Source organism: Ixodes scapularis, unplaced genomic scaffold (assembly GCF_016920785.2).
Source record: "Ixodes scapularis isolate PalLabHiFi unplaced genomic scaffold, ASM1692078v2 ptg001131l_1___fragment_3__unscaffolded, whole genome shotgun sequence".
Lineage (NCBI taxonomy): Eukaryota > Metazoa > Arthropoda > Arachnida > Ixodida > Ixodidae > Ixodes > Ixodes scapularis.
The window spans coordinates 552501-567500 of NW_024610104.1; the positions used below are offsets into that span (position 1 = coordinate 552501).

Sequence of the window (15000 nt, forward strand, 5' to 3'; positions counted from 1 at the left end):
GATCAATGACAGAAACTCGTCCCCAACTTTCGCCTCACCAAACGGCAAAAGTTGGATTGATCTAACTATTGTAAATGGACACACATAGGACACATTTCGGATTGGGAGGTTTTGGACACTACTTCAGGCAGCGACCACAGCTACATCAAAATTACAGCTTTTGGAAACAGGTGCCCAGTCAAAAGACTAACAAAAACAGGCGAGATAAAGGTTATAGACAAATTAATAAAAGACCGCTGGCTTAGGGACATGTCAAGCAGACCTTTCGTTTCCAAAAATCATTTAGAGCATGTAATTAGAACATTTTATGACAAAATTGAAGAACTTACGGAAATATATTCCAAGGTAGTTAACTATCGAGCAAATGAAGTTAAATGGTGGACCCCACAACTTTCTATCGAACGAAAAAAAATTCGGGCGCTTCGGCGCAGATATCAAAATTGCAAAAATAACAATAGAGATCACTTTAAGAAATCCTATTATGAAGCGCACAAAGATTATAAAAGCAACATAAAGGATGCAAAGCACAGCTCTTTTAAAGAGTTCTGCGGGGTCATCCATGGCAATAATGTTTTTACCCTCCCATATAAGATAGCACTTAACAAACTTAAACGCCCGGTAGTGCTTTGTCCTCTCGTGTTACCAGATGGAGTTCGTACGAAAAGTCTGGCAGAGACAGTACGTTTTATCCTAACAACGCTATTCGAGGAAGATGACCCTAACTGCGACTCGGCACATGAGACCAACGTGCGTCTCATGTCACTCGAAGATATCAATACAATCAATGACATGCCATTCACTTCAGCAGAGGTAGATGCTGTTTTGGCTAAATTGAAATTAACAACTGCACCAGGAATTGATAATATCAAAACCTTTTTTCTGAGAACAATCTACAACAACTTTAAAGAACTCTTTCTTAAAATTTTCAACGCGTGTCTGGAATTTGGTTATTTCCCCGATGAATGGAAAGAAGGAAAAATAATACTACTCAAAAAGACAGATAGGGTTGACAGTCCCTCCGGATATAGACCGATCTGTCTGAACTCCATCTTTGGTAAAGTATTAGAAAAATTAATTAACAATAGGCTGTACCATTTCTTACACTCTAAAAAACTACTTCATGAAAACCAATTTGGCTTTACCCACAGAAAGTCTGCTGTAAGCGCGTTATACAAAATTAAAACTAAGCTGGAGGACGTCAAGAGGGAGGGGAAGGGGGCAATCTTGGTGTCTCTGGACATCAAGGGAGCCTTCCACTCGCTCTGGGCCCCAGTAGTAATTAACAAACTAAGAGAAAACAAATGCCCCAGAAATCTCTTCAATTTGGTTCGAGACTTTTTGACAAACCGCAAAATGTCCTACTTAACAAAAAGCGAAAAAATTACTATCGGCTCAGTAAAGGGGTGTCCGCAAGGTTCACCCCTCAGTCCACTTCTTTTCAATGTTGTTATTGCGGATCTTCTTCAACAAAGATTCGAAAACAATATAACGATTCAGGCATTTGCTGACGACGTAACCCTAATAGTGACGGGAAAATCACGGAAAGAACTGGAGGACAATGCAAACCGGGCGCTAAACCTCATTAAAGAATGGGGAGATGAAAAAAGGCTAAGCTTTAACCCGGCCAAGTGCGAAGTTCTTGATATTGGAGATCGGTATAAAAAACGAGTACCAACCATTAAATTGGGAGGACGCAACCTCACTCATATAAATTCATTAAAATCCTCGGGGTCGTTTTCGACTCAAAACTGACATTCACGGCACATGCAGAATATCTAAAATCTAAAATAACTCAAAGCACCCAAGCCCTCGGCATGTTTTCCGGGGTCAACTGGGGCATCAAGGGGACACAATTCAGAGACATTTATATCAGAGGAATAGAACGAGCAATTACGTACGCCGCCCCCGTATGGTGGAAAAATACAAACAATTCGCACTTGGCCAGGAAGCTACAGTCTGTACAAAGAACGCCGCTTTTGAAAATAACTAAAGCATACCGCACCGTTAGCAATATCAACCTTAATATTCTCTCAAACATTATGCCAATAGCACTAACACTCGACAAAGAAGCCGCGTCATTTCACTTGTTTCAGAGAAACAGTGACCACACTATACTTGGGACGACCTGGGAGACGGAAAAAATCCAAAAACTGTTAGATCCCTGGGATACGCACCCAGCAGAAAAAACAGCTGTATCATTCTTTAAAAAAGCGCCTAGCACTGCTCAACTTAACATTTTCACCGATGGATCTGTCTGTAACCAGACAGTAGGAGCAGCATTTATACTACTAGATGAATCGGAAAAATCAACAAAGAAAGATTGTACAAATTAGAAAAGCACGCAACAATATATGATGCCGAAATGATTGCAATTCTGAAAAGTCTGGAATACGTATCAACTTTTAAAAACAGTACAACCATTAACCTATTCACGGATAGCTTATCCACACTTCAGGCCCTAGCTAACCCCCACAATAACCATCCAGTAATTCAACTCATAAAAAATACCATTAAAACAATGCGAACAATGCATAGTATAAATCTAATGCATGTGAAAGGCCATACTGGGGTGGAGGGAAACGAATTGGCAGATAAACTAGCAAATAAAGCGCGAACTCATGGAGAACCGGTAGCGTTACCCATGGGGAAAAACTATGTCAAAAAAGAAATCAAAATTCAACTCTTTAAAGAATGGGATCAGCGATGGAAAGAGGAGGGGCAAAACTCCGAATTGAGTACATGGATCCCTAGTATACACGATATACCAGACAATTTTCCAGCAAACTTTTACGTCTCACAGGTCGTCACCAATCATGGCAGGCTGCCTTATTACCTCTATATAGTGAAACTGTCTCCCGACCAAAACTGCTTCTGCGGGAGGCAGTGCGTTAACTTCCTACACTATCTTAATGAATGCCCGTTACTAAAACCTCTCGCGGAACAAGTGTACAATTTATTGCCCGGCAAAGTGACCGCTGTCACGGATAAAGATAAAATTAACATTCTAAAAAACCGAAAAATTCTTAAACTAATTGGAGAAATGTTAAATCTCATTGGGGCAAAATTAGGCACATTAGAACGAAGAGGGCTAACATAACAAAAAAGTGATTGCCTGTCGGAAAAAGCGGGCACAGTGCAATAATCGGTGAGCGTCCCCGCCCGCACCACAGGTGCAAAGTGCTCTGCACCTTCCGACACGCAACACGTGCCCAGGCGCTTCCTGGCGCACAGGGAAGAGGGAAGGGATGGGAGGGATGGGGGAAGGGAACTCACAAACACACAGACACACTCACTTGCACAACAACAGGAAGGTGAAACCCGGGAATACTCCCCCATGCAGCGGTGCCCCCGCCCACGCTACCCTCCAAAACCCCGTACTGATGGGTAAGGTACGGGGAAGGGGTGAGGCAACGGTGAATAGCCCCTCACCATGGAGTGGAGGTACTCGAGCTCCAGCACATTGGCAACCCAATGCCAAGAGCAGGGCCATCTGGGGAGGTTCGCGGCCACCTTCAAACATTAACTGCTACAGACCAGGTAGTGTTGGGGGCCCTAGGGGTTCCCGCGCTCGGGGTGCGGGCTGGGCCTGCGGTTTGCCGCTGTCTTCTCCGGCCAGATGGGGCTGTCATTAAGACATGCAGTGCCCGCTGCGGCTCCTTGGCCACAAGGGGCGAGCAGCGGGCACCTCGGGGGCCGTGAGGCAGCGGTGGGACGTGGGTCGGGTGCGCGCCGGGGGCGCGGGGATTTCTGTGGCCTTCTCTGGCACTCCCACATAACATAAAATGCGATACCAAGTAGCATACACCACAACAGCAATGGCGACGTGGCGCGAGTACAGGCGTAAGCGGCGCCCCCGCAGATGGGCGTTCAGGTGGGCCCGCCCCTTCAGCAGATGGGTGGAGGGGAGGGGCCCACTGGACGCGGCTCAAAGCTCGGGAAGAGCAGGGCCGCTTGTCTCGGCCCGGGAACCGTTTACATAAACTAGTATAATGGGGACACCTACAAATAACACGAATGTATACGCACAACCAAACATAAGACTGCCGCATACACTGCCCCCAAGGCCTCGGTCGATGATAGCGGTGCCCCCGCCGGACCCGCTCCACAGCCACAGCCCAGGCAGCCTGCTGGGGCGGAGAGGCCGGGAAACCGGCCTCTCTGATCTAGCAGGTGTGGGGGCCAGGGGGACAAAGCCCCGACCCTGTGCTCTGGAAGTTCCCTCCCCTTGTTGAGAGAGTGACGAGGGGGGGACGACCAGAGTTACGGCCGAGGGACAGGGCCATATGCCGGGACCATGGGGGCCTGCAGTCAAAAGACAAAGGGAGGACAGGGAAAGAGGGAGTAGGAACACAAAAAGGGGAGGGGAGGGGGAGACTAATGAAGGCCTTTCTTTTCAGCACCCTCGCGATCCCCACCCGAAGACAGACAGCAACCCCGAATCGACCATAAAATTGTTTATTCCTCAAGAAGCCTGTAATCAAGAACCAACTACCGCCGACCATCATCCAGCAAGCCGTCCAGATCCATAATTCAACCATAGAACTGTTAAAACATCAAGCATCATGTAAAAAGAACTTTCAACAACCATCGTCAACTAGCCCGAAACGCCACTCAAGAGAAGTCATCAGAGAAGAACTGGGGGGGAGGGAGATACATTTTAGTAATTGTTTAGTCCAGGAAGTAGCATGTAAAAGGGGGAGGGATTTTTAGAAAAGGCTTTCATTATTGTGTACATTGATATGTATATATTTTTCTTTATATCTTTCACATATTTCACTTAAATTTTACGTATTTTTATGTTTTTACCCTATATATGTATGTTTGCAATTTCTTTTTCCTTTTTTTATATTTTTGCCTTATATTGGGTGTGTATGGTTTTGTGTGTATGTATGTCTGTGTGTATGTACATGTCTATGTATATATACATATATATATATATATACTTTTTTTTATGCATTTTAGTCTAAGAACACTATTTCATTTTTACTATTTTTCTGTAAAGTGATAGCATGCTCACTATTTTACTCTTCATCATATTTAACCAATATATATAGGATTTTTTCATTCTGTACAGCGGGTGCATGCGCGCTTCTCTTCTGGGGAAAATTTAAAAAATAATTTTTTTTTTCTTTTTTTTTTCTTTTGTTTTTTTTCTAGTTTTCAATAAACGTCGCTGATGGACTGGGCCGGTGCCCTTGGCTGTGGTTGTGCTAAAACAGTAGATCCCGGGGGGGTGGGGTTTTTTTAAGTAATTTTTTATATTAGGATGCCGCTATACCTTTGTGGTGCGGGCAGAGGAGCAATTTTATTTTTATTTTTTTCTTGACTTAATTTTTCTCTTCTTTTAAGTCTCCTCTATATATTTTGTCCCTATCTACTGACTTCTTCCCTAGGCGCCGAGGGGGCAAGACCTGCATCGAATGAGCTCCCCAAGCTAAGTATAATTTTTATATTTCCAGGCTAGCTGAAAGTATATTCTTTTAGGTATTAGTGTATAAAGGTGTAGCGATTAGTTTCCAGGTGTTTTTGTTTTTCTAAAGTTAATGTTCTTTGATTTCTGAGCATTTTTGTGTGAGCTAGGCCTAGCGGGAAAAAATCAAGATGGTTGCCACTTGATTTTGCGTCCAAACTCAAAGTTTGAGCGCTCGCCCGTACATATAAATCTAACGCCCGTGTTCCTCGCGTTTGCGCGAGCACGAGCGGGTGTTTGTTTCTTTTGTAGAGGCAAAACTTTTATTTTTACAACTACTTTGATTTTCGAAGTGGTGGGGGGTGCTAGGCCAGGGGCCAAACAAAGGAAGCCTGAACTACGCAGGCTAACTTCTTTTTATTTCTTTTCGGGGGGTTTTTCCGATTAGCTGGACGGGTAAGCTAGGTCCCTTTCGTAGCTAAAAGCCTAGCACCACCCTTTCCAGGTGATGCAATCTGTGTATTTCAGTTTTTTGCTGATTTATAGGCTTTTTGTTCAAGCGCACTTTTCCCGCCTTTTTTCTTCCGACCGAAAACGCCATGTAGTTTTTTTTTTCTTAACACTAATGGCGGTGCAGGGCTAAGGTCGGTACTCGTTGCAGTAGCGCGGTCGCGAGAGTACGTTTGGTGTTTTTTTTCCCCATTTTAGGCCATTTTTCATTATTTTTAGGGGTGTCCCTTTGAGAGTTTGTCCGTGCCATTTTTGGCACAAAAGACTGTTTTCTTTCGTCGCGAGGAGCGGCTGGGGATTTTGGTACTGTGTTTTCTATTTTTGCTTTTGGGCGTTTCTTGGGCAAGCCTGTCTGTCATCTGAGACGCTCAGGTGCCAGGCAGCACTAGTGGCGATGCCTCCCCCCCGGGGGAGGATGTAACTGAGAAGGGCAACGGGGATTCGCCTCCAACCCAAGATAAGATTGAAACGCAGGCGAAAAAAATGAAATTCACACTGAACCCGAACGCCGCAACCCTGGTTGATATGTACCGGGAAGTGAGTGAGGCAATCCCCGCGGTTGGCATTAAACTCACTAAAACTCAGGTGGCCAACATGCACGGGGCCTACGACCGTCTGTTGGGGTTTGCCTTAGAGTTAATTAATCAAAATACAACACTTGCGGCGAAAATGGAAGCGTACAAGGAAGAGAGGGAGAGGGCCCCAGCCCCCTCTCCCACGCCGGAGAGTGTTGCCGCCCTGCAGCGAACCTTCTCGCAGGTTCTCCAGCAGAACCCGGCGACTTCGAGCCCGAGCCCCGCCGGCCAGCAGCAGGGGGGGGGGCACCACTCGTGGCCCCCATGCCAGCAACACCACCCACAGCCCCCAGGGAGAGCCTGTTGATCTACCCGACAACCAAGCCAGCAGCTGGGGTGGAGCCCTACGCAGGGATCTCCCACCTGCTGCGTACTACCTTCAAGCCTTTGGAGCTCGGACTCGGCAGCGTCGAAATTAAGCAAGTGAGAGGGGGGGCAATTGTCCTCGGTCATAACGCGGCCGGGCTTGACCGCCTCGCGGAGGCCATTAAGGCCAACGCGGTAACCGCGTCGAAGCTTACAACTAGGCGCTCAGAAAAAAGGGCCCCACAGGTCAAGATTGTGGGGGTTGACCCAGGGGTGGAAGCTGCGGACCTAGTTGAGACCCTAACCTCAATGAACGACCTCCCAACCGAAGACCAGAACAAGGTCGTGGCCTCATTTCGGGCAGCATCGGGCACCATGGTCCATATTCTGGAGGTTGGGCCCCAGACGAGGGACATCCTCCTCCAAAAGAGGAGGGTGTATCTCGGATGGACGTCCTGCCCCGTTTATGAGAACCTTGGCGTCCGGCGCTGCACGAAGTGTTGCACTTATGGCCACACAGCTAAAGTGTGCAAAGACCAGTCCTCGGCCTGCACTGAGTGTTCCGGCGACCACCCCGGGGTCAACTGCAGGGCAATTGAGAAGCGGTGCCGTGCATGCGTTCGGAGCAACGAGAAGTTCAAGACGAGATTTCACGTCGAACACTCGTTTGGTTCGAGGGCATGCAGGGCCCTGCTTGAGAAGGAGCAGCAGGCTCGACGATATTTAGCCTACTAAAAGCCCCTTTACCAAGCATTCATAGGTACATAGCTCGAATTCAATAGTTATCTTTTCCCGCTTTTGAGCTGACCATACATTAACTTAAAACACTAACTATGTCCAGCTCGGATAGCAGAGTAGATATCCTGCAGTTTAATGCAAATCACTGTATAAGAGCTATAGACCAACTTAAGATAGATACTATGGAAATTAAGCAACGCATCACCTGCATCCAGGAACCTTATTATCTTAAAAACAAGGTTGTGGGATTCAGCATTAAAGATAATGTCATAGCATTCGAAACAAAACCCAGAGTCGCAATGGTAATTCACGATAACTTTTGCGATGCATTTCCTATTACCGTAGCGAGAGATCTGCTAGTGGTCCGCTGTAACACAGAAAACCAAACGTTTGTGCTAGCAAACGTTTATATACCACCTGATGACGACATAACACCTTGGCTGCAAATAATCACCGAAGTTGTAGAACAGCACAAATCAGAAAAACTTATATTATTAGGAGACTTTAACGCGAAAAACCCCAGCTGGGGGGGACAGAGATTAGACCAGAGAGGAGAGGAATTAGCAGACCTATTTATAAGCTTAGAATTAGTGTGGATCAATGACAGAAACTCGTCCCCAACTTTCGCCTCACCAAACGGCGAAAGTTGGATTGATCTAACTATTGTAAATGGACACACATTAGGACACATTTCGGATTGGAAGGTTTTGGACACTCCTTCAGGCAGCGACCACAGCTACATCAAAATTACAGCTTTTGGAAACAGGTGCCCAGTCAAAAGACTAACAAAAACAGGCGAGATAAAGGTTATAGACAAATTAATAAAAGACCGCTGGCTTAGGGACATGTCAAGCAGACCTCTCGTATCCAAAAATCATTTAGAGCATGTAATTAGAACATTTTATGACAAAATTGAAGAACTTACGGAAATATATTCCAAGGTAGTTACCTATCGAGCAAATGAAGTTAAATGGTGGACCCCACAACTTTCTATCGAACGTAAAAAAATTCGGGCGCTTCGGCGCAGATATCAAAATTGCAAAAATAACAATAGAGATCACTTTAAGAAATCCTATTATGAAGCGCACAAAGATTATAAAAGCAACATAAAGGATGCAAAGCAGAGCTCTTTTAAAGAGTTCTGCGGTGTCATCCACGGCAATAATGTTTTTACCCTCCCATATAAGATAGCACTTAACAAACTTAAACGCCCGGTAGTGCTTTGTCCTCTCGTGTTACCAGATGGAGTTGGGACGAAAAGTCTGGCAGAGACAGTACGTTTTATCCTAACAACGCTATTCGAGGAAGATGACCCAAACAGCGACTCGGCACATGAGACCAACGTGCGTCTCATGTCACTCGAAGATATCAATACAATCAATGACATACCATTCACTTCAGCAGAGGTAGATGCTGTTTTGGCTAAATTGAAATTAACAACTGCACCAGGAATTGATAATATCAAAACCTTTTTTCTGAGAACAATCTACAACAACTTTAAAGAACTCTTTCTTAAAATTTTCAACGCCTGTCTGGAATTTGGTTATTTCCCCGCTGAATGGAAAGAAGGAAAAATAATACTACTCAAAAAGACAGTTAGGGTTGACAGTCCCTCCGGATATAGACCGATCTGTCTGAACTACATCTTTGGTAAAGTATTAGAAAAATTAATTAACAATAGGCTGTACCATTTCTTACACTCTAAGAAACTACTTCATGAAAACCAATTTGGCTTTACCCACAGAAAGTCTGCAGTAAGCGCGTTATACAAAATTAAAACTAAGCTGGAGGACGTCAAGAGGGAGGGGAAGGGGGCAATCTTGGTGTCTCTGGACATCAAGGGAGCCTTCAACTCGCTCTGGGCCCCAGTAGTAATTAACAAACTAAGAGAAAACAACTGCCCCAGAAATCTCTTCATTTTGGTTCGAGACTTTTTGACAAACCGCAAAATGTCCTACTTAACAAAAAGCGAAAAAATTACTATCGGCTCAGTAAAGGGGTGTCCGCAAGGTTCACCCCCCAGTCCACTTCTTTTCAATGTTGTTATTGCGGATCTTCTTCAACAAAGATTCGAAAACAATATAACGATTCAGGCATTTGCTGACGACGTAACCCTAATAGTGACGGGAAAATCACGGAAAGAACTGGAGGACAATGCAAACCGGGCGCTAAACCTTATTAAAGAATGGGGAGATGAAAAAAGGCTAAGCTTTAACCCGGCCAAGTGCGAAGTTCTTGATATTGGAGATCGGTATAAAAAAACGAGTACCAACCATTAAATTGGGAGGTCGCAATCCTCGGGGTCGTTTTCGACTCAAAACTGACATTCACGGCACATGCAGAATATCTAAAATCTAAAATAACTCAAAGCACCCAAGCCCTCGGCATGTTTTCCGGAGTCAACTGGGGCATCAAGGGGACACAATTCAGAGACATTTATATCAGAGGAATAGAACGAGCAATTACGTACGCCGCCCCCGTATGGTGGAAAAATACAAACAATTCGCACTTGGCCAGAAAGCTACAGTCAGTACAAAGAACGCCGCTTTTGAAAATAACTAAAGCATACCGCACCGTTAGCAATATCAACCTTAATATTCTCTCAAACATTATGCCAATAGCACTAACACTCGATAAAGAAGCCGCGTCATTTCACTTGTTTCAGAGAAACAGTGACCACACTATACTTGGGACGACCTGGGAGACGGAAAAAATCCAAAAACTGTTAGATCCCTGGGATACGCACCCAACAGAAAAAACAGCTGTATCATTCTTTAAAAAAGCGCCTAGCACTGCTCAGCTTAACATCTTCACAGATGGATCTGTCTGTAACCAGACGGTAGGAGCAGCATTTATAATACTAGATGAATCGGAAAAATCAAATAAGAAAGCAATGTACAAATTAGAAAAGCACGCAACAATATATGATGCCGAAATGATTGCAATTCTGAAAAGTCTGGAATACATATCAACTTTTAAAAACAGTACAACCTTTAACCTATTCACGGATAGCTTATCCACACTGCAGGCCCTAGCTAACATACTTGGGTAGTAATTAAATTACAGTAATTGAATTACTGTAATTTAATTACTTTTCTTGGTAATTTGTAATTATAATAATTACTTTTGGCTAAAAGGAATTGTAATTGTAATTTAATTACTTTCTAGCGTCAGTAATTGCTAAATTTCATGCACAATTCCAATTACTTTAGCGAGATTTTGCGGCGGCGGCGCTTTTCTCCCCTGGCCATGGCCAGGGGGGAAAAGCTGTACTATCGGAGACGACAGTACAGCCAAAGCGACAGTGAAGAGAGTGTATCCCAACCTGCTCAAAAGGAGGGAAAGGAGAAACGGGAAAGAGAGGCTGGGATAGAACGAAATGAAGGATTTTGCAGACTGTAAAACGATTTAATGAAGAATTTGAGAAATAATTTGATAAATGAGGGCTACATTCGCGTCCGTTTTCGTTCCCGTCGTAGTTGAATCTGACTCTTCGTCTCGTTCGCTTCCTGTTGCTCCTGTTTTCTAGGGGTCTTTCTTATTTCTCATTCCGACACGGGGGCATCGCGGGTCGAAGTCGAGCTGGTTGGCTCTGATCACATCATCCGGTCGAGGCGGGGAGGTTCGAGGTTCTCCTTACGCGTCTTCGCCGCTAGCATATTCGCTTACATATTTCAGTCAAGTTTGGGGACTTTTTTGTTCATGAAATTATTCTCTTTTCTTTATGAGTTTTTTCACGTCCTCCTTCTCTATCTCGTATTTTGGTACCACTGACAGTAAGTCGTGCTACCGTGCTACTCTAACATCGAGGCGAAGAAGCAAGGAAGCAGCAGGTCTCATTAACACGACTCTCCCTGCCTTACTTCCAACTGTTGTTGCTACACTGCTCTTCCTTCTCCCAATCCTCGTCTACCTTTTTGTATAAATCTTCATTATTTAGTGTTCGCTCTACCTAACCCTTTCAACCGTTTGTCAGCCTGATTGGACGAGATTCCAAAACTTACAAACCGCGGCTTTAGACTGTAGGGAGCTTGTTTTTACATATGTTGTTCGTTGAAGGTTGTTTTTTTTATAGAGGGCTTGGCTTGCACTTTGTTTTTACACCTCTATCGTGACCCTCCACGAGTTGTCCTCTCGTCCTGGCCTGTGGAACCGTTCCTAGGCGCGCAGTGCTGCTATGCATTGAGAACCAGCAACAGTCTTATCTACAATGGAAAAGGAAAGGCTGCCGGGGCCTTGTTACGAAAAATTCTTTATACAGATTAGCAGCTATGTAAAAAATATAATCGTGAGGTGCAAACTCTACGCACCGTCTCTGAAAACAAATTCAACAAACCGAAAGGCGAGCTCTAATTTCCGCAAACATTAGCAGGTAGGCAACTTTTTTGTCACTTTCAATAATACTTAATAGTTAGAAAAATATTAATGGCTCGCCTATATCTTCCAACTGAAACACGCTCAAGTAACTCACGAAATCGAGACACCAAAGAGGCCGCAGTTTTAGAATAATTCGCGGATTCTAATTTTCGTAACGCGGTGGGGTCGCAATATAGATTCCAATGTGTTTACATTTTACCGGAATTGCTCGCGGGACTTATTTTTCGCGAATTGTGGGCGATTCGCGAAAATGAAGTCGTTTACAGTGTATCATTAATTTTTCGATGTTGTTCTTGCCAAGCTAAATTCAAAGCGGTCTTCTTTATAAGACGCATAACATCGATACAATCATTGCTATCCTAATGATTAGCTACATGACGATCCTAAGTTTATTATCTATCTCAGGAGCTTTTTGGGTGTTACCGTGCACTGAATTAACCCAGAATCCCTGGCAATAGAGTTGTTGCTATTGTGACACTAGTTTTGTGGAAGCGACCACAGTTCGCGTGCTCCGGTTACCCACATCCGGCATGTTACAAGTCCACAGACACGGAGAGGCAGCGAATCATCGTGGCTGAAATGTTTTCGTAAGTTGTCGTATTCTTTAAATGTTTGACGTTGTTTACAAGTTTCTCTTATTAGCCATTTTTACGTGAGTTTTATGATACCAGTAGTGTCGCATAATCGTTTCCTTGTATTATTTTTTAAGTTTATTTTTGTTGGTTTGACTTGGATACCATTTGCATAAGCTCTAAGGAGATTCACCTCGCACCTGTGAATTTTGTCGCCATTTATTTTTTTATTTTTTGACAATATAAGAACGCAGGAGTTCATTACTCCAAAATATTAAGTTCTATAATCTATTTAACAAATTTTATAAAAGAAAGTACAATGCGTGCCATTTATACAGCGGCCATATAACTCGTTTACAGTTATATGGCCCAAGGTGGGGGTAACTCTCACAAATAAGTAATTGTAAAGTAATTGCATTACTTTTAAAAAGTAATCTGTAATTGTAATGAACTACTTTCGCGTAGTAGTAATTGTAATTGTAGTTAAACTACTTTGGCAGCTAAGTAATTGTAATTGTAATTAAATTACATTTTGAAAGTAATTTACCCATGTATGCTAGCTAACCCCCACAATAACCATTTAATAATTCAACTCATAAAAAATACCATTAAAACAATTCGAACAATGCATAGTATAAATCTAATGCATGTGAAAGGCCACACTGGGGTGGAGGGAAACGAATTGGCAGATAAACTAGCAAATAAAGCGCGAACTCATGGAGAACCGGTAGCGTTACCCATGAGAAAAAACTATGTCAAAAAAGAAATCAAAATTCAACTCTTTAAAGAATGGGATCAGCGATGGAAAGAGGAGGGGCAAAACTCCGAATTGAGTACATGGATCCCTAGTATATACGATATACCAGACAATTTTCCAGCAAACTTTTACGTCTCACAGGTCGTCACCAATCATGGCAGGCTGCCTTATTACCTCTATAGAGTGAAACTGTCTCCCGACCAAAACTGCTTCTGCGGGAGGCAGTGCGTTAATTTCCTACACTATCTTAATGAATGCCCGTTACTAACACCTCTCGCGGAACAAGTGCACAGATTATTGCCCGGCAAAGTGACCACTGTCACGGATAAAGATAAAATTAACATTCTAAAAAACCAAAAAAATTCTTAAACTGATTGGAGAAATGTTAAATCTCATTGGGGCAAAATTAGGCACATTAGAACGAAGAGGGCTAACATAACAAAAAAGTGATTGCCTGTCGGAAAAAGCGGGCACAGTGCAATAATCGGTGAGCGTCCCCGCCCGCACCACAGGTGCAAAGTGCTCTGCACCTTCCGACACGCAACACGTGCCCAGGCAGAAGGGGTGAGGCAACGGTGAATAGCCCCTCACCATGGAGTGGAGGTACTCGAGCTCCAGCACATTGGCAACCCAATGCCAAGAGCAGGGCCATCTGGGGAGGTTTGCGGCCACCTTCATACATTAACTCCTACAGACCAGGTAGTGTTGGGGGCCCTGGGGGTTCCCGCGCTCGGGGTGCGGGCTGGGCCCGCGGTTTGCTGCTGTCTTCTCCGGTCGGATGGGGCTGTCATTAAGACATGCAGTGCCCGCTGCGGCTCCTTGGCCACAAGGGGCGAGCAGCGGGCACCTCGGGGGCCGTGAGGCAGCGGTGGGACGTGGGTCGGGTGCGCGCTGGGGGCGCGGGGATTTCTGTGGCCCTCTCTGGCACTCCCACATAACATATAATACGATACGAAGTAGCCTACACCACAACAGCAATGGAGACGTGGCGCGAGTACAGGCGTAAGCGCCGCCCCCGCAGATGGGCGTTCAGGTTGGCCCGCCCCTTCAGCAGATGGGTGGAGGGGAGGGGCCCACTGGACGCGGCTCAAAGCTCGGGAAGAGCAGGGCCGCTTGTCTCGGCCCGGGAACCATTTACAGAAACTAGTATAATGGGGACACCTACAAATAACACGAATGTATACGCTCAACCAAACATAAGACTGCCGCATACACTGCCCCCAAGGCCTCGGTCGATGATAGCGGTGCCCCCGCCGGACCCGCTCCACAGCCACAGCCCAGGCAGCCTGCTGGGGCGGAGAGGCCGGGAGACCGGCCTCTCTGATTTAGTAGGTGTGGGGGCCAGGGGGACAAAGCCCCGACCCTGTGCTCTGGAAGTTCCCTCCCCTTGTTGAGAGAGTGACGAGGGGGGGACGACCAGAGTTACGGCCGAGGGACAGGGCCATATGCCGGGACCATGGGGGCCTCCGGTCAAAAGACAAAGGGAGGACAGGTAAAGAGGGAGTAGGAACACAAAAAGGGGAGGGGAGGGGGGAGACTAATGAAGGCCTTTCTTTTCAGCACCCTCGCGATCCCCACCTGAAGACAGACAGCAACCCCGATTCGACCATAAAATTGTTTATTCCTCAAGAAGCCTGTAATCAAGAACCAACTACCGCCGACCATCATCCAGCAAGCCGTCCAGATCCATAATTCGACCATAGAACTGTTAAAACATCAAGCATCATGTAAAAAGAACTTTCAACAACCATCGTC

At 45.1% G+C, this 15000-nt stretch overlaps 1 long non-coding RNA gene across 1 annotated transcript in view; it reads left to right on the forward strand.

The window, feature by feature from the left end:
- LOC121834401 overlaps nt 1-4666 on the forward strand; it is a 6195-nt gene extending 1529 nt beyond the window's left edge. Inside the window, exon 2 of the long non-coding RNA XR_006077189.1 lies at nt 4398-4666. This is a non-coding gene — a long non-coding RNA (uncharacterized LOC121834401). The remainder of the gene's footprint in view (nt 1-4397) is intronic.
- Nucleotides 4667-15000: the final 10334 nt, after the last annotated feature.